Here is a 27,786-nt window from a genome sequence, read left to right on the forward strand (position 1 = left end):
TCATTGTTAGCATTGTTCTATTCATTCCCTCAAAAAAGCATTGTTCTATTCATGCCTCGCAGAGAACATGACACGTGCGGCGAAACACCCAAAGCAAAAGATGAAACATAGGAGCCAAAGAAGACGGAAGATTATCACCCCAAATGATCTAATTCACCGCGGATTCGTAACTACTTCTTCATCGCCTCGATGACCTCCATCTCCTTGCGCGTCTCCTCCACCATCTTCTTCATTCTGTCCATGATGCGGGATTTCTCGATGCGAGCCTTCATCATCTATTCCATGGCCACATTACGTACCTTGACAGCAGCCGGGTGCTCGATGCGGAGCTTCACCAACTCCTCCTTCTGTTCCATGACGAGGGCTCGCAGCATCTTCATCGAGGAACTACTATTGTCATGCAGCTTCTTCTAGCCGGCGTTCTTCTCCTTCAACAGGTCGATCTCATGGCAGAGCTTCGCCTTGTCCTCCTGAAGTCGCAGGATTTCGTCGGTCGCCTTCTTCTCCAAGGCAATGCTCTTCTTCAGCAGCATCACCAAGCCGGCGGTCAACTCCCCCTGCTTACTAAGCTCAGCGGGCATGTCGTCGAGGCTCTCCTTCAGCAACTCCATCAAGCCTTTGATGAACCCCTTCTGCTTATTGAGGTGATTATTGAGCTGATCGGGCATGCCATCGAGGGATAACGACTCCAACTCCGCCGGCTCGGCATGTTCGCCTCCGCGGCTAGGGCGCTCCTGGGAGCCATCGCCTACCCATGAGAGATCTTTCCAGGTCTCTGCGTGGCAGCGAGCCCTCTTTTTTTTCCGCAGCCTTGGTTGCCACTCCCTTGTTACAAGTAGTTCTCAACCTAGAGCTCTACTCACCAGCCATGGCAACGACGGGCGAAGAAGAAGCACTTATAAGGAGGAAAGGTAGAGTAATTTTTGGTTAGGTAGTTCCCCTTTTTATAACCTGAGTACTAGCACTAGTACTAATACCTGCATAGTGGGAACACGTTCAGGTTTGGTACGTACTAGTAGGTGTGAGCAAGCTTTCGAATGTGATGGGAACAAGGTAAAGATTAATTGATGGTTTTGGTTTCGAGGCCCGGAACGGCTCCCGATGAGTTTAGCAGAACATAAATTTCAAGTACTACACTGCTCAAATGCATAAATATTATGTTACTGTCAAAAATTGGCACAAAATATGAAGGAGACCAATGGAAGTACTACTACCAACCCATGATTTAACTACTCGCATGCGCACAGTGGAGTAATAATGTCTTTCTTCCGCCCTCACATCCCCTTTATTTGCATGCACTATATTAATTGACCATCAATGAAGTGAACGACTTTACACGCGTCAAATTATCACATGGGGTGGATCTCGGTTCAAAATTGTGTCCGCTCGTGTACCCGCGTGTGCATGCGAGGGAATGAGTGCGTGCGTGGTGTGCGTGCACATCTTCACTTCATGCATGTACCGCCAGTATGGCTCAGAGAGGACGAGTACATTCTTCTGGAACCAGCAGCATGTCACTGTGATCAATCCACACAAGGAGGTCGTGACAACGCCTCCACATGTGCCACATGGCTTCATGAACTGTAAGAGAGACACTGTGTAGCGTGCCATTGGTATTCTAATTTACGTGTTTTGCACATACTCGAAGTACTAGTAAGGTAGACGTGCATTGCGCGCATCAGATTTTGCAACCAAATTATGAATAAATACCACGCTATATCATGTAAGCTCTGAGTCATATATGACTGATGTAGCCCTTCGTTTAATTCTTATAGTTCATCTCATTCAAAATAAATTAGTTTTTATAAAAAAACTAAGAACGCGGGAATAGGAAAAACATGGGATTATAGTGGAATGTCGTCTTGAATCCTATAGGATTGTATGAGTGTTTGATTGTGCATAGAAAAAACGCAGAATTCTTTCAAAGAGGTTTACATGGATGGGATGTTTCCTATGAAATCTAGTGCAAATGAATCATATGGAACATTTCCTATGGTTTACGATCCTACGAATTAGACAACCAACATAGGAAAAATTCCTAATGATTAGAATCCTCCAAAATTCCTTTGAGAATCCTTTGAATCAAAGAAGCCCTTAATCTATTTTATGATTCATGGAATTGTGTGTTGTAAAGCATAACGTAAAAACAAATAATGACAATTCAACTAGAAAAAAAGTTTGGGCAGTTATGATACAGAAGATTCTAGAACAAAAGAGAACCACTGTTGTTTTGAGGTTTGTGCATTATGCTTAAGTTCAACCATGGAGTCTGCTAGATTGTACATGTGGCACAATCCGGTGGGGGGCTAGAAGATGGTGCGAGGGGCCGAGTGGAGGGAGACTATGAAGGAATGCACAAGTGCGAGATCGATATTTAGAGAGAGGGGGCGAGAACGTGCGCTGTTGCACGAGTGGCGGAGCCATGAAAAATAAATGAGCTATGGGGCCAAGCATTTCTAATCCTTTACAAGGAGGGTCAATTCATGAACTTAAACCATTTTTAGTAGCAATTTTCTAATGATCACATTCATATTAGCCTCGATATATAGTGATGTTAGGGGGGGTAGGGCCCTTACTGCCCCCTATCTTCGTGATTGTGCACGCGTCTGAGAGATGAAGCGGAAGGCATGGATGATGAGAGGGGGATGTTGGATATATAATTAATGTGGGTGTATTATCTATATATGTTAATCCTATATAGAGAGGTATAGATTGATCGATGTGGACGTGGGAAAGAGGGTGAGACCTCACTGGATATATCGATTGATCGGTTTGTGTGGAAAACTATGAAAGACCTAGCTATATACACACATACATAGAGGAACATCGATCGTTGTGCATGCACGCGTGAGAGATAAAGAATGCCCGATATGATGGAGAGGGGGATGTGTGTGGGTGTGTGCCTTCATGGGAGACCGACCTGAAGAAAAAGATTGTATGTGTGCGATGGATAATGCTGACTGGTAGTGTGTGTGCATGCATGCACGAGAGAAAGTTAGTGGTACAATTATAAAGAGAAGACGATTGTGTGGGTGTAAAATACTAGGTGAGGTCATAATCAATGTAAAGTTGAATTCAAATATTTGAATAAGAGATCCTGATGTTTGAAACCCATGCATGCATGAATATAACGGAGATCTGCGCGGTGTGGTTTGGAAACGAGCATGTTGTAATGTATACACATTGAACAAGGTCAGACTGATTTGAATTTGAGATACTGATGGCAGACATCATTTGGCCACGTCGCATCCGTGCATGGACACACTATTCTAATTGGAGGTGATGGGTGGCTTTCGCATCACATAACCATATCTATACCCCTATATATATATATATATTATTTTATATTTTTTTATATTGTGTGTGGGTAACTTTAACTTTGAAAGATGGTCGTTGGATGAGGCGAATCCGATGGTCCAAAGATGGAAAATTTGAGCACTACTGGCCGTTGGATATCATCTAGATTTCGCCACATGTATAATCTAGAAGACTCCATGGTTGAACTTAAGCATAATGCACAAACATCAAAACACAAGCAATTCTTATTTGTTCTAGAATCTTCCGTATCAGAATTGCCCAAATGTTTTTCTACATGATTTGCCATTATTTGTTTTTACTTTATGTCTTACAACGCACAATTCCATGAATCTTAAAATAGATTATCTTTCTTATAAAAACAAGATGATTTTGAATGAAATGAACTATAAGAATTAAACAAACATCTACATCATGCATATATGATTCAAAGCTTACATGCTATAATGTTGTATTTATTCATAATTTGGTTGCCGAATCTCATGCGTGCAATGCACATGTACCTTACTCTAGTCTAAATGGTGTTTGTGTGTGTGTTGTGCGTGTTGAGGTGCAAATTGTCTTTTTTTGGGTACATGTTAAGCTTGTTCTTCGAAATTTCAAGCCGCACCTTGTTATGCCGAAAATTCAAGCTAGCGTCTCTGTCTATCGTGTTGCAAAACTCCCGCCTCTTCAACCCGCGCCTTGTTAGCCCTAAATATTTAAGATATATCTTTGTCTCATCATGCTCCGACAACTCCCTCCATCTCAACCCGCGCCTTGCTATTCCAAAACTACAATGCACGTGAAAACTCCCACCTCCTATGAAATCCCGACACGCAAAATTCCCATGGTACCCCTGAACCGAAAGAAGCGCCTCAAATCGGTGGGGGTACTTTCGTAACTTACCCCACATTTCGGACAAGTGCGTCCCTAATCCCTGGTTCCCCACTGCCATCCCATCCGCCCACCCATTCGTACACCGAGGCCGCGAAAACCCGCTACGAAACCCCACACCCTGCTCTATCCGCCACCCAGTCGGAGCCTCTTCCCCGACGACGTCGTCCACAGCAACACCTCGACATCCCTAATCCACCATACCGGATGAGGATCCGTCGTCGATCTCATCGTCCCGCCGGTTCAGCCACCCCGTCCTCCACCTCCAAGGAGCTTCCCTGATGTTCCCCTCGTCTTCCGCGCCACCTCCATTCCCACACCGGCGTCTTCACCTGCACCACCGGAAGAGCATCATCATCACCGTTTCCTCGGATGAAGCTGCGGCCTAATCGGCGCCACCAAAGAGGTTGTACACTAGTCGCTGCATTTTCTTCTTGATTGGATCTCACGGTGCTGCCAGCGCTCGGTCCCGAGCCGACACGGCGCGGCTCCATCCACGGCGGTGTCGCCGGCTACTTCCTCCGCGATGTCGCTCCCTCGGCGGCGATGTCCACATCAGTAGGAGTTGCTGCTGCTTTAGCTCTCGCTCACGCTACTGCTATGCTCTTGCTCTCGGTCCCCTGCCTGGTCTGCTCTTGCTATTGCTCTTGCTCGCGCTGCTGCTCTCGCTCTTGCTCTTGCTTGCGATGCTGCTCCGATTTAGCTACACTTCAGTCGACTGAATCTACTTTTGGGTCAGTCGATTTTCAGGGGGTGCGGGGCTCGCCAGAGAGGTACCCCACTCTCTATCTTAGGGTTCAGGGTGGGGGCGGTGGTCGCCGGTGTTGGCGGGGCGGTGGCGTGGGGATCGCCGGAGAAAAAGCTCGGCACAGGAGGGGGCCTAGAGGGATGGCCGGGGCGGCGGTGGACCGGCGGTGGGGAGTGTTTTCGGGGAGGGCGGGGTGGCGCACCGCCGGCCGCGGATGGCAGGGGGCTGCTGTTTGGCTGGTGGTGGCTGGCGGCTCAGAGGGGTGGAGGTTGAAGATGAACCACATGCCCTTGATTTCGTATCCAACGGCTGCAAAATCGACTGACCAGAGATGAAAAAGTTAGTCGACCGACTTGTAGCCTCACCTTGCTAGTGTGTTCAGTTTTGACACCAAAATTCAGTTTCGACAACAAAATTCAGTTTCGACTGTTAAGTTCAGTTTCGAGAGTTAAGTTTAGTTTCGACAGTTAAATTCAGTTTTGACAGTTAAGTTCAGAGATGAGCGGCTGATGTATTTTACATATAGCACTTTGTGGTTATGTATTTTACGTCATGTATTGGAGATGCTATTAGAATTCCACTCAGGTTAACGTTGTTCGTTGTCTCTCTTGTCCTATTTCAGCCTCGGCGTCGTACAACTCACCGGAGGTGCTCCAACGACGAAACCCTCCATCACAGCGGAGCAGTACCTCGGGCTCCATCTCCAGACGCCTAAGATCTTCTTCCCCTCCTCCGATAGCCAAGTCAGCTGGAGCATCCTCACCGGCCAACCCAATCACACTGATATCGACATGGCTTCGCGAAAGAGGTTGTACACTTGTTGCATCTCTTTTTTACTCTACATGTTATATATATATATATATATAGTCCACTGAGCACTCGTAGTAACGGGAAATACGATTATTTTATCCTACTATATGACAAACAGGGAGGTACCAGGCAACTTAGCTATCCGTGATGGACTCTGTTGAACGCCATCATTATTTATCTCTGCGTGTTTGAGCTGTGCATTTGTCAATGGGCCTGGGAGTTGAGCTAATATGGCAGTGGCCTGGGTCCAAAGTAATAGAAGTAGCACAAAAAGATTTTTTAGTGTAGGATTTTCCTTGCTCAAGCCTGCCTACTAGAATCGCCAGTTCTTGAAAGGAAAATTGAATGAAAAACATAGGAATTGGAAAGTTTCCTATGGTGCTACTTTTCATGAATTTGGTGCAAAGGAATGGAGCAAAGGAAAACTGGAGGATTTGGTCCTTTAGTGTCTCCTTGAAAGAAAAACCGTAGGAATTCTAATTTCCACTTCCCCTCCTTTTCATATTCCTATTCATCAAGCACAAGACTAAGAGATAGTAGCATAATAGCATTATAACCGTACATTTTATTGTGGTTTGACTTAATCTCACCATGCTTTTTTGCATCCTGTGATCTTCCAATTGTTGTGAATCAAACACCCAGATTGGAAGAAATCCTGTGGTTTTAAATTCTCTGTTTTGGACGTGCATTCCTATCCTATTCCTGTCTATTTACTATCCCTGCATTGTTAGAATTCTCAAATTCAAACAAGCCCTTACTCAATTACTTCTGTTACAGATATGTGTCCAAGAAAACCTTGTGTGGTTTGTCCTGCTCTTGCGGCGCTGTGTTCCACCCTAGCTCAGCTGCTCCAACAATGGAAGGGTTCACCACAGCAGGGATCCGCTCTCCGGACTGTCTTTCGCCGCCTCAGATCTTCTTCCCCGCTGCCGGCAGCCACAACAACTGCATTACCATCATCAACTGAGCAGATGACCTTGAGGACTACACGGGTCCGCAAGAGAGGTCGCACTCTTCCATGTCTGCTTACGTTATGCGTCACTTAATATGATGACATGCTACATTATCATCCTGTTCACCTATTAGACTCCAAGTCAGGTCCAAACTAATGCTGAAACTTGAGTTTTTAAATGGTTGCGGGGTACATATTGGGGCAGCAATCAGTACTATCTGTCTACTATCTTTTTAATCTCCGGTGTCTACTATGAGTTTCATGTTGGGTGCAAACAAACATTAAAGGAGCCATTATCTGTATTTTTTAACTAAAGCTATTATCTGCCTGCTATCATTGGTTTTGGGTCTATCCAAAGTTTGCTACCATCACTCTGGATTTGTGCATGCACTCCTTACATAATCTCACTATGTTTTATTCCTATGCATGCTAGTTATTGTACACAATGGAACTGATCATGTAGAGCAAAAGAGATGAGCCTTCCGTGGCAATAAAATTTCATGCAGACGTCGTTCCATGGTGGGCGCAAAGGCAGCCCCCCTCCACCCATTTCAGATCGTAATCAAGAGGAAGATAACTGTTCTGAGGGGGATTCAGAAGGAGAAGACCACTCCTATTTACCCCATGAGGTCTTCGCTCTAACTTGGCATGCTAATGTTGGTAATATCATGCATATGGTGCCTTGCATTGCTTACTGTACACATTAAAGATGTCATCTGCTTAGTTTAGACATGATTTGTGTCAATGCCATCTGTTTAGTTTCTTTATCGTATATGTGAATCATGCAATGCCATCTTGTCTAGCCAGGCATCATATATGTGAATTTTGCAATGCCACCCTGGTTAGCCAGTCATCTTATATGTGAATTATATCATGCCATCATTTTTTTTATTACATGTTAAATTTGTCAACAATTTTACTACATTTAATTACTCTTCCTGTGCATCAGCTATTCGGCACGGTCATGGAAAAATCTGGAGTGGAAACAAGGTCTTCAGAGCAGACAATGCTATCTAACGAAGCGCATGTCTTGCTGGTTACCGATAGCTCCTCAGAGGAGGATTCAGAGACAGATGACCAGTCATACCCCCCCCCCCCCCCGCGAGGTGCATGCCCTAACTTGGCAGGGTGATGTTGTTCATATCGTGTGTATGGTATCTTGCATTGCTATGTCATTTTCTTAGTTTAGACATGCTTTGTGTGAATCCCACCTGTTTAGTGTCTAATTACCATATATGTGAATTATGCAATGCCATCTTGTTACAAGACATTATATATGTGAATTATGCAATGTTATCTTGTTGCAAGGCATTATGTATGTGAATTATGCAATGCCATGTTGTTTAGGCAAGCGTCATATATGTGAATTATATCATGCCGTCCTTTTTTTGTATTTCTCATTGCTTTTGTCGACAATGTTTGTATATTCAACTGCTCTTCCTGTGCATCAGCCATTTGAATTGGTGATGGAGAAATCTGGAGAGAAAACAAGGTCTTCAGAGCACACAATGCTACCTGCTAAAGCAGATATCTTGCTGGTTACAGATAGCTCTTCAGAGGAGGATTCAGAGGCAGATAACCAGTCCTATTATCCCCCTGAGGTGTATGCTCAAACTTGGCAGGGTTATATTACTCATATAATGCATATGTTGTATTACAATGCTTAGTTTTTACATCATATACACAATATTGAATGTGTCAGGACCCTGACTCAATGCCACATCGATCTAGCATGTAACACCTCATATCACTTTGCGGCCTCACGCACGGTATTCCCACGGGTGTCGCCTTACCTTTGCCCGGGACCGTTTGCGCCTTTTGGCACACGTATATGATAGTGACACTAGCATCCATATGATAAGGAGCTCGGGCTGACATGGCTAGTCGTAAACCCAAAGTGGCACAAGCTTACAGGAACAGGCATCCATGACCCAGCATCGAACGTGTCAGTCATCAGCGAGTGAATCCAGGCTATAGCACTGGGCTAGCAGGACTCCAGTGAACCGGGCTGTAGCGGGCTAACAGGACTCCGGTGTTCATCGCGTGACATTTCCCCGAGGGGACAGACACAGGAACGAAGAAGGACACATGCCGGCCAGCCTAAGTGTTCCGGAGCAGTAGCAAGCTACCATGGAAACACTAGGAGACATTTCCTGGTAGGAGAGGCTACTAAGGACAAACAACTAGATAGTCAGATCCCACACCTACCAAGCATTTCAATAACATACACACAATATGCTCGATATGTGCAAATACAACATGGCATCACAACATGGCTCTACGACTCAAGTATTTATTCATTAGGCTCCGAGGAGCGAGATATTACAAATAGGGGTCTCATGACCCAACATTCAGAGCATACAAATCAAAGCACAAGCGGAAGCTTAACATGTCTGAGTACAGACATCTACAAATGAAAAAGGCTGAGAAGCCTGACTATCTACCAGATCCTGCCGAGGGCACAAGATCGTAGCTGAGGTAACAAGCTAAACGTCGAAGTCCACGCGAAACTACTAGTGAGACTGAAGTCTCTCTGCAAAAACATAAAATAGGCAACGTGAGTACAAATGTACCCAGCAAGACTTACATCAGAACTAACTACATATGCATCATTATCAACAAAGGGATGGTGGGGTTTAACTGCAGCAAGCCAGCTTTGACTCGGTGGCTATCCTGAACTACGACTGCAAGTAACTCTTTTGAGGTGGCGCACACGAGTCCACATATTCACCATATCAATACCACTATGGATCGCTCCCGTCTCCCTACGAGAACGCCATCCATAGCACTCACGCTTATCTTGCGTATTTTAGAGTATCCACTTTCACTTGTCTATGAACTGTTATAGGCAATCCAGAAGTCCTTTACCGCGGACACGGCTATTCGAATAGATGATGTTAACCCTGCAGGGGTGTACTTCTTCATACATGTTTCCACCACTTAGCGTCTGCACACGACATGTGCTCGGCAGACTTCAAGCGAAAGCCGACGTGGGTGTAGACCACGACCTACCTAAACACTCAAGTCTCTAGTCCAGGTTTATCGCCTATTCGGGTTCCATCCATGAGGAGATCCGGCCGGAGTTTCGCTCACAGCCCCAAACGATGTGTACAGGGTTCCCGAGACACCTAACGGGCATCCGGTACACCGTGCCACGTGCCTACCGCATCACAGCCCACCCCTTCGGTCAGCGCTGTCCACGGCCTCCAGTAAGCTACAAACACCAGAAACTACTTGCAACTCCTGGACAGAGGACTAGGGTGAATAAGAAGTCGAGCGGGGTCATATTTCAGGGCCCAATGCATGGTAGTAGCTGAATCATGGATCACAAACACAGAACTCAGTTCCTGAGGACGGCTTCAATGAGACAACCCACCATGTACTCCTACATGGCCTCTCACCGATACCTTTTACCAAATCGTGTTCACACACTTAGCTCACACACAGTAGGACATGTTCACACACCTCTGATTCATTCCCGATGAATCAGACCTGACTCAACTCTAAGCAGTAGCAGGCATGACAAACAAACATGAATGAGTAGGCACAACAGGGCTCAAACAACTCCTACTCATACTAGTGGGTTTCATCTATTTACTGTGGCAATGACAGGTCATGCAGAGGATAAAGGGGTTCAGCTACCGCAGCAAGTAACAAATGACTCGTTGTTGTCCTAATGCAGTAAAAGAGAGCAGGGCGAGAGAGTAGGATTGTATCGGAATGAACAAGGGGGTTTTGCTTGCCTGGCACTTCTGAAGATAACATTGAGTCTTCATCAGTGTCAACGATCACATCATCGGTACAGCGTCTACCGAGGGGGAACAACACCGGCAAACACAGAAGAAACACGATCAATGAAATGCACAGTATGATGCATGCTATGACATGGCAATATTAATGTGTTTTGGGCTAATGCATCTAGCAACAAATTAATTGGGGTTGGTTTGAACACTAGGTTCAAATTCAAACTCCATATGTGAGAGTTTAAATGCCATTTGATTGATTTGACCTGATCAGCAGGTATAAGTTGTTCTAACATGCATGAAAATGGTACAGATGGATAGATTGGATTTTTCTGATCATTTTTCATATATAACTTGTTTGATTTGGAGCTACGGTTGATTTTTTATGATTTTTAGAAGTTTTGGCTATTTTCTGGAATTTCCTGAATTAAATAAATACAGAAAAAGATTAACTGCGGCAGCATGACGTCGAGGTGACGTCATCAGGTCAAAGGCGCCAGCCCAGGTCAAACCTGACGGCTGGGACCCGCGTGTCAGTGTCTAGTCTAATTAACAGAGTTTGTTAACGCTAAACTAATCCTAAACCTTGGTAATTAGCAGGGGCTGGCCCCACATGTCAATGACCCAGGGGAGGGTCAAACAGGGGTCAAACCCGGTCAACTCGCCGGAGTTGACCCGCGGCTCGTCGCCGGCGAGGCCAGAGGCGGCGGAGGCATTCGGGTTTCGTCCCACGGCGACCAAATCGAAGGCCGAGGCCATCTACGGAACGAGGAGACTCGTCCGCGTCGAATGGTGCGAGCGGGAGGAGCCAGGATGGAGAGAGCTCGCCGGAGTTGAGCTCGCAGTGGCGCCGGCGTTCGGGTGTGACGCGAGCGAGAGCTAGGGGGCACGGGAAGGCTAGCTGGGGCGCGCTACAGGCTCGTGGGGAGGCACTCAGTGCAGTGATGTGGTCTACTGCGAGCTTCAACAGTCGTAGCCATGGCGGCGACATGGCCGGAGGTGAAGAGCTCTCGGCTCGTTGCGAATGGCGGCTAGAGAGGGAGGTAGGGCACGGGGAGAGGGGGAAACAATGGCGGAGCTCACAGCGGGTGCAGCGGTCACCTCGGCGAGCTCGGGGAAGCTCGAACGGCGGCGAATCGACGATGAGGTTGACGGCGGCCGAAGGTTGAAGATGAGCTTTTGGACGACGCTGCAGGGCTTCCGTAGGGGCGTGGATCGGTGGGGAGGAAGAGGGGGTCGAGGCGGAGCTTCTGAGCTCAGCGGCAGGGCGAGGGGTGGCCGGTGGCCGCGGCGAACGGCGTCGGTGGCGATGGTGGCGCTCGGGCACGAAGTGCAGAGCGAGAGAGAGAGGAGGGGAACGTGGGAGAGGGAGAGAACGAGGGGGTCCAGGGGGTCGGGGCGGCGCCGAGGAGATGACGCGAGGCGTCGCGGTGGCCAGGCGACGCAGGCAGGCAGCCTGGTGGCGTGGCGAGCTCGGCGGCATCGCGGTGTCCCTCCTCTGCCTACTGGCACGAGGAGGAAGGCGACAGGGGGGGCGCCTGGTGGGCTGGGCCGCACAGTAGTGGGCATCTGGCTGCGAGGTGAGCGCCAGGTAAGATTCCCTCTCTCTCTCTTTTAATTCCATTTTCTATTTTCTGCAATTGTCTTGGCCTTATTAAAAATGTTAGAGCATAATTAAAAATCCTGAAAATATTTGTGGCACTGTTGAAATTATTTCCAACAGCCCTCAACTGGTTTCGGAATTATTAGAGCATTTAAAATATTTATAAGATTTAAATGCCCCAATTCAAATACAATATGAGTTAATCAAAAATCCAGAAATGCCCTATAAATATGTTCATCATTTTTGGCAGAGGTTTTCACCTTTATCAGAAATCATGAACATTTTCAAAGGCATTTTGGGTTTATTGAAAATGATTTTATTTGAGCCTATCTGAATTCATTTGGTGCTAGGGTTTAAACAATCCCCATTTCAGGTTTAACTGAAATTTAAACATGATGCAACACATGACTAGCTAGCTCAGAGCAAACCAGAAGCTAGGGATGTGACAACTCACCCCCACTAAACAAGAATCTCGTCCCGAGATTCAAGCGTAGGGTAAGATGAAGGGGGACGCAAACTAATACAATCTTCACGATCCAGGTTGCACTTCATAAGAACGTCGATTCGATCACCATCTTTGACTCGATGTCTTCCTCTGAGAACTCCAACTAGCAAGACAAGAAAAGGAAAGGAAAACTCTAGAAGAATTGATCTTCTCGAAGACCGAACAACTTAGGATCAACTCGTGGGATGAGACATAGCAGCATCTCCCGAGCTGAGACACGAAGCATACATCTAGAGGGATGGAGTGGAACAGATGACGAGGATTCACTAGGTAGACAACAATTCCACACTTAAGAAGGTGGTAAATGATTGTCAACGTAGCGAGGAGTTGAATTGCCATGATACTATAACAAGACATCTTAGGGATGGTGACTCGTAGATATCTCCCCTTAGGTGGCAAAAAGAATTTCCTTTGATTTAAAGATCATTGAAACTCTTTATACCAGTCTAAGGAAATTCTCGAGCGATCATTTGGAGGGGTTGGGTAGAATAGTATACTCGGACCAGAATGGATGATGTGGATTACCTTGTTGAAAACAACACAAGGGATGATTTTAGTAACTGGGGAGAAGCTCAACAGTAGAGAGTGAGTCCACTGTTGAAAAGGCTATAGCATAACCGAGCAAACTGAGAGCACTATGCAATTAATGCCGACAACAAAACCTAGAGCTTGCGCGTGCTCTCAAGAACTTGAGCATTTCCATATTCATCAAGGTTTTACCAACATCCGTGACAAGGATCCTGGCAACACAACATACTACCATGAAGAATAGTGATGGATGATGCAGATGCAAAGGAAGATAACACTTTCTCAGATTTCACCTTAGCGAGACCAAGGGGACAAAATCTGGATAATCGACCGAGAGACATTTAGCACTCCGCTTCTAATGTCCTCCTTGATGTGCTAGCGTATGCCATTCATTGAAATGATTTGGTAACTAGAACATCAGGTAGAAGGTCGGACTTCAGGAACACCAAAAATCCATAAGGCACAACTAGGGAGTAAATCCTACGAAGTCCTTAGGGGGAGGTGGCCAACTTCCTCAATCAAGATACTACCATAATAGGTCTTCCGGCTAGGTGTGTTGGCCACGACATCCACTTTACCGGTTATGGAGAGACCAATGTTATAGTTCTTGGGAAACGTTCCAACCATCATATCTTCCTGAGATTCAGATCTGGTTGGTGTCAGAATATTACAGACTCATCAAGTCTAGAAAGAAAATTAAAGTTTGCAACCCAAATCGACGAGATGACGTTGCGAGATTCTCGGGGAGTGAACTACGATAGCAAGCTCCAAAACATGAGCTGGTTCTGCTACACACATGTGAACACGTTGCCCTAGACAAACATGATCAAATGGTAGTCTTACAATAAAACACTACCGAGTTCCGGTGGAACCATCATTGAGATAACGAAGTCATGTGCATGTCCTTCTGGGCCCTTCGGGAATAGCATTTGAACTTCTTATCCTTGAACAAATCAATAAGTGGCTGGGTGTGCTACGGGATACACATGGAGTGGAGGTAACTAATCTACCAAACCATAGTATACCTTGCACATGCATGACTGACTTGGGACGATTCCAGAGGAAACAAAAACAAACTTTCTCGAACTCACGGCGGCAACTTGCACCAAATGCACGTGAATCAGAGGAAGCCACTTCTTTCATCCAACACATGCTTCATGAACGGAGCATGAAGATAATGCTTATAAAGTTTCCAACACTAGCTCAATGTTCAACATGAATCATGGAGGAGACAAAATGCTGCTGATGGGCTCAACAACAACTCATCAAAATTTCCATATCACTGGAATTCCGCCATTATGTGAACAAGGTGATAGTATTGGTCAGACCAAAAGATATAATGGTGTATGCTCGAGGAACAACCACGAGTAAGACAACATTACGAATATCGTTGGTTCTGATTTGATTTGAGGATAGCCCATACTCAAATCAAAGGTTTGGGTAAGATAATAGATCCAACAATTGATCACGAGGATCAACCAATAAAGATATCATCTTTCTTCAACACACATACAAGATATCCCTTAAAATGAAATAAGTCGGACAAGCTTTTATCTTCCAACTCTCCAAGTTGTTGTTCAGTTTACCAACTAGCTCACGGTATCCAACACAGAATTTTGGAGAAGGGGGTGGTTTATGAAAAACCAACTTGATCACGAACCCAACATAGCAGTCAGGTGACAACCTGGTAATACTTCCAAGAAGATATTCGGAAAATTATGAACCACCAATATGTTATTAATCTCGAAAACAATCTTGTTTCCGAAGCAAGATGATGTGATCAATTAAGCAAGGGATTGAAACCCTAACTCATTGATCGAAGAGTGCACCAGAAATAAGGACTAGGTAGCACAAACAGTCTTAGAATGATGATTCAAGAACCAACACGCTAAGAATGAAATTATTGTCCTTTAACTACCAAGCAACAAGGTTGCTAGGAGTATTGATTTCACACATCACAATTCACTTGTCGACATTCCGGTTGCAACAACACGGGAACCGAGAAATGAATAATGATGGAGAGAAGTATCACTGTGTCAAGAGTTCATAGGATGGTGTGCAATTCCCATGACATTCTTGATATGAAGATGGTAATACTCCAAGGTAGAACAGAGCAAAAGCAAGATTAGCAATTTGATCTGTGGAGTACGACTGCTTTGACCCAATCCTGGAAATGGACAAGGTACTGGAGTTTGTTTCTCCTAGTCATTCCGGAATAGAATGGCTTGACGGACCACAAGAGTAATAGGAATGCACGCATACTCTTGACTATCAAATGATAGACGAGGGTCAGAAGACAACTAAGAGGGACAACTCAAAGAACATATACTTTTTTGAGTTGTGGATTCATAGATTAGTATGTCGAACCAAGTTCAACATGTTTCTTCCGGATAACCCATGCAGAGAGGTAGGACTGGCAGAGTCACGATTTATGAATGGAGAACTCCTCAAGAGTACTCTAATTGTGATCTTTTGATCCAATAAACATCTGCCATAAGCGGTTCATAGTATTTGGAAGAAGGAAATACCACGGACCTCGAGGACTATCGCAAGGTTACTAATATCCTAAAGGAACTAGCAAACACTATCAACATGAAGTAAGTAGAGTGAATCTCGGGTTCAAGAACCCAGGAATAGAATATCTACTACTAAGTAGCATCATGAGATGCTTTTGAGAATAAAGGCCAGAATCATCACATTGGGACACAAATCATGGCTAGATTACTAGATGATCCCCTAGGACACCTAGGGTCATAATGATAATTCCAACATATATGTCGAGGCAATAGAATACCTCAACTCAGCAATTAGTGTGATTAACTTGGCCCAAAGGAACATAAAAACCAGAGGGAAAGGATTTGCAAGTGCATCAGATTGTTTAGAAACCTGGGATGACTCGGACAGCATAACGGCTATAAATGCTCAGAAAAGATTTAAGACATTCACAAAAATGGTGGCATAACCACTCAGAAGCACAATATCAAGGTTTCGAGATCAATAGTTAACATACGGAAGTAGTAAAAGCTGAACTGAGATTTGAAACTAACAATTCTATAAGTCTATGGATTAGTAACACGTCATCCTGATAGATAGATGAGAAGGCCTAGTTCTTAATCCCCGTAGAAGAGAAGAGGATGACTCAGATCAGAAGGCCATGAGGTATAAGGAGTAAAAGAGCCTTACGTTCCATCCCACAATCAATTCCCTTACATAACTAAAGCATTTCTAGACACAACTTCGACCAGTTTGGCTTGGTAATCCTACAGGCAGTCAGGCTCTGATACCAAAGCTGTCAGGACCCCGACTCAATGCCACATCGATCTAGCATGTAACACCTCATATCACTTTCCGGCCTCACGCGGTATTCCCACGGGTGTCGCCTTACCTTTGCCCGGGACTGTTTGCGCCTTTTGGCACACGTATATGATAGTGTCGCTAGCATCCATATGATAAGGAGCCCGGGATGACATGGCTAGTCGTAAACCCAAAGTGGCACAGACTTACAGGGAAGGCATCCATGACCCAGCATCGAACGTGTCGGTCATCAGCGAGTGAATCCAGGCTGTAGCACTGGGCTAGCAGGACTCCGGTGAACCGGGCTGTAGCGGGCTAACAGGACTCCGGTGTTCATCGCGTGACATTTCCCCGAGGGACAGACACAGAACGAAGAAGGACACATGCCGGCCAGCCTAAGTGTTCCGGAGCAGTAGCAAGCTACCATGGAAACACTAGGAGACATTTCCCGGTAAGAGAGGCTACTAAGGATAAACAACTAGATAGTCAGATCCCACACATACCAAGCATTTCAATAACATACACACAATATGCTCGATATGTGCAAATACAACATGACATCACAACATGACTCTACGACCCAAGTATGTATTCATTAGGCTCCGAGGAGCGAGATATTACAAATAGGGGTCTCATGACCCAACATTCAGAGCATACAAATCAAAGCACAAGCGGAAGCTTAACATGTCTGAGTACAGACATCTACAAATGAAAAAGGCTGAGAAGCCTGACTATCTACTAGATCCTGCCGAGGGCACAAGATCGTAGCTGAGGTAACAAGCTAAACGTCGAAGTCCACGCGAACTACTAGCGAGACTGAAGTGTCTCTGCAAAAACATAAAATAGGCAACGTGAGTACAAATGTACCCAGCAAGACTTACATCAGAACTAACTACATATGCATCATTATCAACAAAGGGGATGGTGGGGTTTAACTGCAGCAAGCCAGCTTTGACTCGGTGGCTATCCTGAACTACGACTGCAAGTAACTCTTTTGAGGTGGCGCACACGAGTCCACATATTCACCATATCAATACACCACTATGGATCCGCTCCCGTCTCCCTACGAGAACGCCATCCATAGCACTCACGCTTATCTTGCGTATTTTAGAGTATCCACTTTCACTTGTCTATGAACTGTTATAGGCAATCCAGAAGTCCTTTACCGCGGACACGGCTATTCGAATAGATGATGTTACCCTTGCAGGGGTGTACTTCTTCATACATGTTTCCACCACTTAGCGTCTGCACACGACATGTGCTCGGCAGACTTCAAGCGAAAGCCGACGTGGGTGTAGACCACAACCTACCTAAACACTCAAATCTCTAGTCCAGGTTTACCGCCTATTCGGGTTCCATCCATGAGGAGATCTGGCCGGGGTTTCGCTCACAGCCCCAAACGATGTGTGCAGGGTTCCTGAGACACCAAACGGGCGCCCGGTACACCGTGCCACGTGCCTACCGCATCACAGCCCACCCCTTCGGTCAGCACTGCGTACGGCCTCCAGCATACTACAAACACCAGAAACTACTTGCAACTCCTGGACAGAGGACAAGGGTGAATAAGAAGTCGAGCGGGGTCATATTTCAGGGCCCAATGCATGGTAGTAGCTGAATCATGGATCACAAACACAGAACTCAGTTCCTAAGGACGGCTTCAATGAGACAACCCACCATGTACTCCTCCATGGCCTCTCACTGATACCATTTACCAAATCGTGTTCACACACTTAGCTCACACACAGTAGGACATGTTCACACACCTCTGATTCATTCCCGATGAATCAGACCTGACTCAACTCTAAGCAGTAGCAGGCATGACAAACAAACATGAATGAGTAGGCACAACAGGGCTCAAACAACTCCTACTCATACTAGTGGGTTTCATCTATTTACTGTGGCAATGACAGGTCATGCAGAGGATAAAGGGGTTCAGCTACCGCAGCAAGTAACAAATGACTCGTTGTTGTCCTAATGCAGTAAAAGAGAGCAGGGCGAGAGAGTAGGATTGTATCGGAATGAACAAGGGGGTTTTGCTTGCCTGGCACTTCTGAAGATAACATTGAGTCTTCATCAGTGTCAACGATCACATCATCGGTACAGCGTCTACCGAGGGGGAACAACACCGACAAACACAGAATAAACATGATCAATGCAATGCACAGTATGATGCATGCTATGACATGGCAATATGAATGTGTTTTGGGCTAATGCATCTAGCAACAAATTAAATGGGGTTGGTTTGAACACTAGGTTCAAATTCAAACTCCATATGTGAGAGTTTAAATGCCATTTGATTGATTTGACCTGATCAGCAGGTATAAGTTGTTCTAACATGCATGAAAATGGTACAGATGGATAGATTGGATTTTTCTGATCATTTTTCATATATAACTTGTTTGATTTGGAGCTACGGTTGATTTTCTATGATTTTTAGAAGTTTAGGCTATTTTCTGGAATTTCCTGAATTAAATAAATATAGAAAAAGATTAACTGCGTCAGCATGACGTCGAGGTGACGTCATCAGGTCAAAGGCGCCAGCCCAGGTCAAACCTGACGGCTGGGACCCGCGTGTTAGTGTCTAGTCTAATTAACAGAGTTTGTTAACGCTAAACTAATCCTAAACCTTGGTAATTAGCAGGGGCTGGCCCCACATGTCAATGACCCAGGGGAGGGTCAAACAGGGGTCAAACCCGGGTCAACTCGCCGGAGTTGACCCGCGGCTCGTCGCCGGCGAGGCCAGAGACAGCGGAGGCATTCGGGTTTCGTCCCACGGCGACCAAATCGAAGGCCGAGGCCATCTACGGAACGAGGAGACTCGTCCGCGTCGAATGGTGCGAGCGGGAGGAGCCAGGGTGGAGCGAGCTTGCTGGATTTGAGCTCGCGGCGGCACCGGCATTCGGGTGTGACGCGAGCGAGAGCTAGGGGGCACGGGAAGGTGAGCTGGGGCGCGCTACGGGCTCGTGGGGAGGCACTCAGTGCAGTGATGTGGTCTACTGCGAGCTTCAACAGTCGTAGCCACGGCGGCGAAGAGCTCTCGGCTCGTTGCGAACGGCGGCTAGAGTGGGAGGTAGGGCACGGGGAGAGGGGGAAACGATGGCGGAGCTCACAGCGGGTGCAACGGTGGCCTCGGCGAGCTCGGGGAAGCTCGAACGGCGGCGAATCGACGATGAGGTTGACGGCGGCCGAAGGTTGAAGATGAGCTTGAGGACGATGATGCAGGGCTTCCGTAGGGGCGTGGATCGGTGGGGAGGAAGAGGGAGTCGAGGTGGAGCTCCTGAGCTCAGCGGCAGGGCGAGGGGTGGCCGGTGGCCGCGGCGAACGGCGTCGGTGGCGATGGTGGCGCTCGGGCACGAAGTGCAGAGCGAGAGAGAGGAGGGGAACGAGGGAGAGGGATAGAGCGAGGGGGTCCAGGGGGTCGGGGCGGCGCCGAGGAGATGACGCGAGGCGTCGCGGCGGCCAGGCGACGCAGGCAGGCAGCCTGATGGCGTGGTGAGCTCGGCGGCGTCGCGGTGTCCCTCCTCTGCCTACTGGCACGAGGAGGAAGGCGACAGGGGGGGCACCTGGTGGGCTGGGCCGCACAGTAGTGGGCATCTGGGCTGCGAGTTGAGCGCCAGGTAAGATTCCCTCTCTCTCTCTTTTAATTCCATTTTCTATTTTCTGCAATTGTTTTGGCCTTATTAAAAATGTCAGAGCATAATTAAAAATCCTTAAAATATTTGTGGCACTGTTGAAATTATTTCCAACAGCCCTCAACTGGTTTCAGAATTATTAGAGCATTTAAAATATTTATAAGATTTAAATGCCCCAATTCAAATACAATATGAGTTAATTCAAAAATCCAGAAATGCCCTATAAATATGTTCATCATTTTTGGCAGAGGTTTTCACCTTTATCAGAAATCATGAACATTTTCAAAGGCATTTTGGGTTTATTGAAAATGATTTTATTTGAGCCTATCTGAATTCATTTGGTGCTAGGGTTTAAACAATCCCCATTTCAGGTTTAACTGAAATTTAAACATGATGCAACACATGACTAGCTAGCTCAGAGCAAACCAGAAGCTAGGGATGTGATAGAATGCCATCTCCTTAGTTGACACATCATATATGCGATTGCCCTCTGCTCACTTCCTTAGTATATAAATCATATATTTGAATTATGTCATGCCATGATGTTTACATAGACAACATGTATCTGAATTATGGCATGCCAACCCATTTTCTAAATACATAATATAGTTATATCATCTCATCATGTTTACATAGTCATCATTTTTTAAATTATGTCATTCTATCCGTGAATTATATCATGCCATCATGTTTCCATCGACGGCATGTTTGTGATTTATGGCATGCCAACCACTTGAATAGACACATCGTATAGTTATATCATGTCATCATGTTTACATAGTCATCATATTTTGAAGTGTGTCATTCTATCCTGTTTAATTAGACATCATACCTGTGAAATTGCGTCATGCTATCCTGTTTAATTAGCCATCATATATGTGAAATTATGTCCTGCTATTCTGTTTGCTTAGACAACATAAGTGTGAATTATTGCATGCCCTGTTTTCTTCCCTACTATCCATTGCACCTGTCTATCTTACAATGTCTGCACATTCAATTACTTTTCTTGTTTATCAGCCATTTCAATTGGAGGGAGTGATGGCAGTATCTGTGGGAGTAAAAACACGGTCTTCAGAAAAGATCGTGCTACCTATCGATGCAGATAGAACCACGGTTGTACTTTCCCAAGAACCAGCCCCACCACACATAAACCACACTCATGCAGATTGTACCCCTACCCAGTTGGACAGAGAACCAGCTACACCCCTTCTAACCCCAACCCCAGCAGATAGACACCCAGTTCCCGTTGACACATCACCGTCTACACCACACAGCACCCAAACACAAGCAGTTAGTAAGGCAACTGCAGTGCCCAAATCACGAGGACCACCACTCCGAACCCGAAGTCAACGCTTAAAGCAGAAGAAGAATTGTTCTCAGGTCAGGTTCTGTAGCTATGGTTCATACTACTTTGCTCTTGCATCACTGTATTTACTGATACCAACTAATTTCAAATTTGAAGGATGCAATTGAAACTCCAATGGCGCAACAGGTATGTTTTAAACCTGTTTCTTCAATGTGTTTGGTTGTTTGCTGTTGTAACTTGCTCTATGTTGATTTCAGTTTCAATTGAATAAATAGTTATGTTCTCATGCCATGCACATTACAAGGTGTTGTTATTGCTGTGTAGTTTCCCACACTTATATTCTGTCTATGTTTCTTTGTCTTAAATAGATATGATTCAAACTATATCTATCTTGATTTGGCAACATAAACTAGAATGATATAGACTATACAGTGACCATACTACATAGATATATGTTTGTTTCATGCTGTTATCCTGTCCACCTTACTACTGAACTGGTTTACCAAAATGAGTTTCATATACTACATTTTAAACCTGCGATGTGTTTGTTTGTTTCCCTTTTAGAACGCGGATAAAATATTGGAGAAGAGTACCCTGTTATGAAATGGTAAAGGAAGTAATGCAGATAAGGTTCAAGATAGTGAGACATCCCTCTTGGTCTCCAAGAAAGCTGATAAAAACTATATTGAAGACACTGAGACAGCCCCAAAGTTCTATCTTGATGTAGTGTTCGAGTTACTGGCTACCGCTGCTGGCACCAGCTCTTCGAACTCGTTGCCTGAATCAGTTCGGCTTCTTGAGTCTCAACTTCAAGTTGAAAGACATCGATCAGATGTTAGGCGACAGGAAGCCAAAGGACTGAGGAAGTCCCTGCAGAATTCACATGCATACTTTCTGGTGCAACAGCAAGTGTTGGAGGACTTAAGTGCCAAACAAGAGAAAGTTAATAAGCTTGCTAAGCATCTTGCCAGCATTATGGGTACCCAGGATATTGTTTCTTGAGCTCTTCTAAAGTGGTTTCAGTTCTGGACTTGTTTTGCTTCGGCATTTATATGCTGATGTGTTCCCTATATTTGCATTGGTGGCGAACTTTGATGCCTGGTGGATGTAATATGTGTAATAGCCGTGATAGCCTAGTGTAAGTTGCTTGCTTATTTATTTCCTTGTTGTCTTGTTTATTTGTTTGCTTGTAGTCAGTGCAGTTCTTTTTCCGCGGTTTGCTAGTGGTTGCAATAACCTATTTTTTAAAACTAGGCCACAATAACCATGGGCTAATATTTACTGTAGTGACACTGGGCCTCCTACGGGCCGTAGAAACAGTGGGCCTTCTACGGGCCGTAGAAACAGTGGGCCTTCTACGGGCCATAGAAACAGTGGGCCTTCTACGGGCCGTACAAACAATGGGCCTTCTACGGGCCGTAGAAACAATGGGCCTTCTACGGGCCGTATCATCAATGGGCCTTATACAGGCCGTATGATCGATTGGCCAAACATGGGCCAAACAGACCGCATTCTAGCCGTAAACAGGCTAGATTTGGAATCATCCGTTCATGGGCCGACCATAACGGGCCAGCATTAATAGGCCATATTTGATGATGCTATGAAAACGGCCCAACGTATTAACGGACCACAAATGGGCCGACTATAACCACGGGCTGAATTTGGCCCAAACGATGTGTGCAGGGTTCCCGAGACACCAAACGGGCGCCCGGTACACCGTGCCACGTGCCTACCGCATCACAGCCCACCCCTTCGGTCAGCACTGCGTACGGCCTCCAGCATACTACAAACACCAGAAACTACTTGCAACTCCTGGACAGAGGACAAGGGTGAATAAGAAGTCGAGCGGGGTCATATTTCAGGGCCCAATGCATGGTAGTAGCTGAATCATGGATCACAAACACAGAACTCAGTTCCTAAGGACGGCTTCAATGAGACAACCCACCATGTACTCCTCCATGGCCTCTCACTGATACCATTTACCAAATCGTGTTCACACACTTAGCTCACACACAGTAGGACATGTTCACACACCTCTGACTCATTCCCGATGAATCAGACCTGACTCAACTCTAAGCAGTAGCAGGCATGACAAACAAACATGAATGAGTAGGCACAACATGGCTCAAACAACTCCTACTCATACTAGTGGGTTTCATCTATTTACTGTGGCAATGACAGGTCATGCAGAGGATAAAGGGGTTCAGCTATCGCAGCAAGTAACAAATAACTCGTTGTTGTCCTAATGCAGTAAAAGAGAGCAGGGCGAGAGAGTAGGATTGTATCGGAATGAACAAGGGGGTTTTGCTTGCCGGGCACTTCTGAAGATAACATTGAGTCTTCATCAGTGTCAATGATCACATCATCGGTACAGCGTCTACCAAGGGGGAACAACACCGGCAAACACAGAATAAACATGATCAATGCAATGCACAGTATGATGCATGCTATGACATGGCAATATGAATGTCTTTTGGGCTAATGCATCTAGCAACAAATTAAATGGGGTTGGTTTGAACACTAGGTTCAAATTCAAACTCCATATGTGAGAGTTTAAATGCCATTTGATTTATTTGACCTGATCAGCAGGTATAAGTTGTTCTAACATGCATCAAAATGGTACAGATGGATAGATTGGATTTTTCTGATCATTTTTCATATATAAATTGTTTGATTTGGAGCTACGGTTGATTTTCTATGATTTTTAGAAGTTTTGGCTATTTTCTGGAATTTCCTGAATTAAATAAATACAGAAAAAGATTAACTGCGTCAGCATGACGTCAAGGTGACGTCATCAGGTCAAAGGCGCCAGCCCAGGTCAAACCTGACGGCTGGGACCCGCGTGTTAGTGTCTAGTCTAATTAACAGAGTTTGTTAACGCTAAACTAATCCTAAACCTTGGTAATTAGCAGGGGCTGGCCCCACATGTCAATGACCCAGGGAGGGTCAAACAGGGGTCAAACCCAGTCAACTCGCCGGAGTTGACCCGCGGCTCGTCGCCGGCGAGGCCAGAGACGGCGGAGGCATTCGGGTTTCGTCCCACGGCGACCAAATCGAAGGCCGAGGCCATCTACGGAACGAGGAGACTCGTCCGTGTCGAATGGTGCGAGCGGGAGGAGCCAGGGTGGAGCGAGCTTGCTGGATTTGAGCTCGCGGCGGCACTGGCGTTCGGGTGTGACGCGAGCGAGAGCTAGGGGGCACGGGAAGGTGAGCTGGGGCGCGCTACGGGCTCGTGGGGAGGCACTCAGTGCAGTGATGTGGTCTACTGCGAGCTTCAACAGTCGTAGCCACGGCGGCGACATGGCCGGCGGCGAAGAGCTCTCGGCTCGTTGCGAACGGCGGCTAGAGAGGGAGGTAGGGCACGGGGAGAGGGGCAAACGATGGCGGAGCTCATAGCGGGTGCAACGGTGGCCTCGGCGAGCTCGGGGAAGCTCGAACGGCGGCGAATCGACGATGAGGTTGACGGCGGCCGAAGGTTGAAGATGAGCTTGAGGACGATGCTGCAGGGCTTCCGTAGGGGCGTGGATCGGTGGGGAGGAAGAGGGAGTCGAGGTGGAGCTCCTGAGCTCAGCGGCAGGGCGAGGGGTGGCCGGTGGCCGCGGCGAACGGCGTCGGTGGCGATGGTGGCGCTCGGGCACGAAGTGCAGAGCGAGAGAGAGGAGGGGAACGAGGGAGAGGGAGAGAGCGAGGGGGTCCAGGGGGTCGGGGCGGCGCCGAGGAGATGACGCGAGGCGTCGCGGCGGCCAGGCGACGCAGGCAGGCAGCCTGGTGGCGCGGCGAGCTCGGCGGCGTCGCGGTGTCCCTCCTCTGCCTACTGGCACGAGGAGGAAGGCGACAGGGGGGGCGCCTGGTGGGCTGGGTCGCACAGTAGTGGGCATCTGGGCTGCGAGGTGAGCGCCAAGTAAGATTCCCTCTCTCTCTCTTTTAATTCCATTTTCTATTTTCTGCAATTGTTTTGGCCTTATTAAAAATGTCAAAGCATAATTAAAAATCCTGAAAATATTTGTGGCACTGTTGAAATTATTTCCAACAGCCCTCAACTGGTTTCAGAATTATTAGAGCATTTAAAATATTTATAAGATTTAAATGCCCCAATTCAAATACAATATGAGTTATTCAAAAATCCATAAATGCCCTATAAATATGTTCATCATTTTTTGCAGAGGTTTTCACCTTTATCAGAAATCATGAACATTTTCAAAGGCATTTTGGGTTTATTGAAAATGATTTTATTTGAGCCTATCTGAATTCATTTGGTGCTAGGGTTTAAACAATCCCCATTTCAGGTTTAACTGAAATTTAAACATGATGCAACACATGACTAGCTAGCTCAGAGCAAACCAGAAGCTAGGGATGTGATAGAATGCCATCTCCTTAGTTGACACATCATATATGCGATTGCCCTCTGCTCACTTCCTTAGTATATAAATCATATATTTGAATTATGTCATGCCATGATGTTTACATAGACAACATGTATCTGAATTATGGCATGCCAACCCATTTTCTAAATACATAATATAGTTATATCATCTCATCATGTTTACATAGTCATCATTTTTTAAATTATGTCATTCTATCCGTGAATTATATCATGCCATCATGTTTCCATCGACGACATGTTTGTGATTTATGGCATGCCAACCACTTGAATAGACACATCGTATAGTTATATCATGTCATCATGTTTACATAGTCATCATATTTTGAAGTGTGTCATTCTATCCTGTTTAATTAGACATCATACATGTGAAATTGCGTCATGCTATCCTGTTTAATTAGCCATCATATACGTGAAATTATGTCCTGCTATTCTGTTTGCTTAGACAACATAAGTGTGAATTATTCCATGCCCTGTTTTCTTCCCTACTATCCATTGGACCTGTCTATCTTACAATGTCTGCACATTCAATTACTTTTCTTGTTTATCAGCCATTTCAATTGGAGGGAGTGATGGCAGTATCTGTGGGAGTAAAAACACGGTCTTCAGAAAAGATCGTGCTACCTATCGATGCAGATAGAACCACGGTTGTACTTGCCCAAGAACCAGCCCCACCACACATAACCCACACTCATGCAGATTGTACCCCTACCCAGTTGGACAGAGAACCAGCTACACCCCTTCTAACCCCAACCCCAGCAGATAGACACCCAGTTCCCGTTGACACATCACCGTCTACACCACACAGCACCCAAACACAAGCAGTTAGTAAGGCAACTGCAGTGCCCAAATCACGAGGACCACCACTCCGAACCCGAAGTCAACGCTTAAAGCAGAAGAAGAATTGTTCTCAGGTCAGGTTCTGTAGCTATGGTTCATACTACTTTGCTCTTGCATCACTGTATTTACGGATACCAACTAATTTCAAATTTGAAGGATGCAATTGAAACTCCAATGGCGCAACAGGTATGTTTTAAACTCGTTTCTTCAATGTGTTTGGTTGTTTGCTGTTGTAACTTGCTCTATGTTGATTTCAGTTTCAATTGAATAAATAGTTATGTTCTCATGCCATGCACATTACAAGGTGTTGTTATTGCTGTGTAGTTTCCCACACTTATATTCTGTCTATGTTTCTTTGTCTTAAATAGATATGATTCAAACTATATCTATCTTGATTTGGCAACATAAACTAGAATGATATAGACTATACAGTGACCATACTACATAGATATATGTTTGTTTCATGCTGTTATCCTGTCCACCTTACTACTGAACTGGTTTACCAAAATGAGTTTCATATACTACATTTTAAACCTGAGATGTGTTTGTTTGTTTCCCTTTTAGAACGCGGATAAAATATTGGAGAAGAGTACCCTGTTATGCAATGGTAAAGGAAGTAATGCAGATAAGGTTCAAGATAGTGAGACATCCCTCTTGGTCTCCAAGAAAGCTGATAAAAACTATATTGAAGACACTGAGACAGCCCCAATGTTCTATCTTGATGTAGTGTTCGAGTTACTGGCTATCACTGCTGGCACCAGCTCTTCGAACTCGTTGCCTGAATCAGTTCGGCTTCTTGAGTCTCAACTTCAAGTTGAAAGACATCGATCAGATGTTAGGCGACAGGAAGCCAAAGGACTGAGGAAGTCCCTGCAGAATTCACATGCATACTTTCTGGTGCAACAGCAAGTGTTGGAGGACTTAAGTGCCAAACAAGAGAAAGTTAATAAGCTTGCTAAGCATCTTGCCAGCATTATGGGTACCCAGGATATTGTTTCTTGAGCTCTTCTGAAGTGGTTTCAGTTCTGGACTTGTTTTGCTTCGGCATTTATATGCTGCTGTGTTCCCTATATTTGCATTGGTGGCGAACTTTGATGCCTAGTGGATGTAATATGTGTAATAGCCGTGATAGCCTAGTGTAAGTTGCTTGCTTATTTATTTCCTTGTTGTCTTGTTTATTTGTTTGCTTGTAGTCAGTGCAGTTCTTTTTCCGCGGTTTGCTAGTGGCTGCAATAACCTATTTTTTAAAACTA

Source organism: Triticum aestivum, chromosome 3B (assembly GCF_018294505.1).
Source record: "Triticum aestivum cultivar Chinese Spring chromosome 3B, IWGSC CS RefSeq v2.1, whole genome shotgun sequence".
NCBI classification, from domain to species: Eukaryota; Viridiplantae; Streptophyta; class Magnoliopsida; order Poales; family Poaceae; genus Triticum; species Triticum aestivum.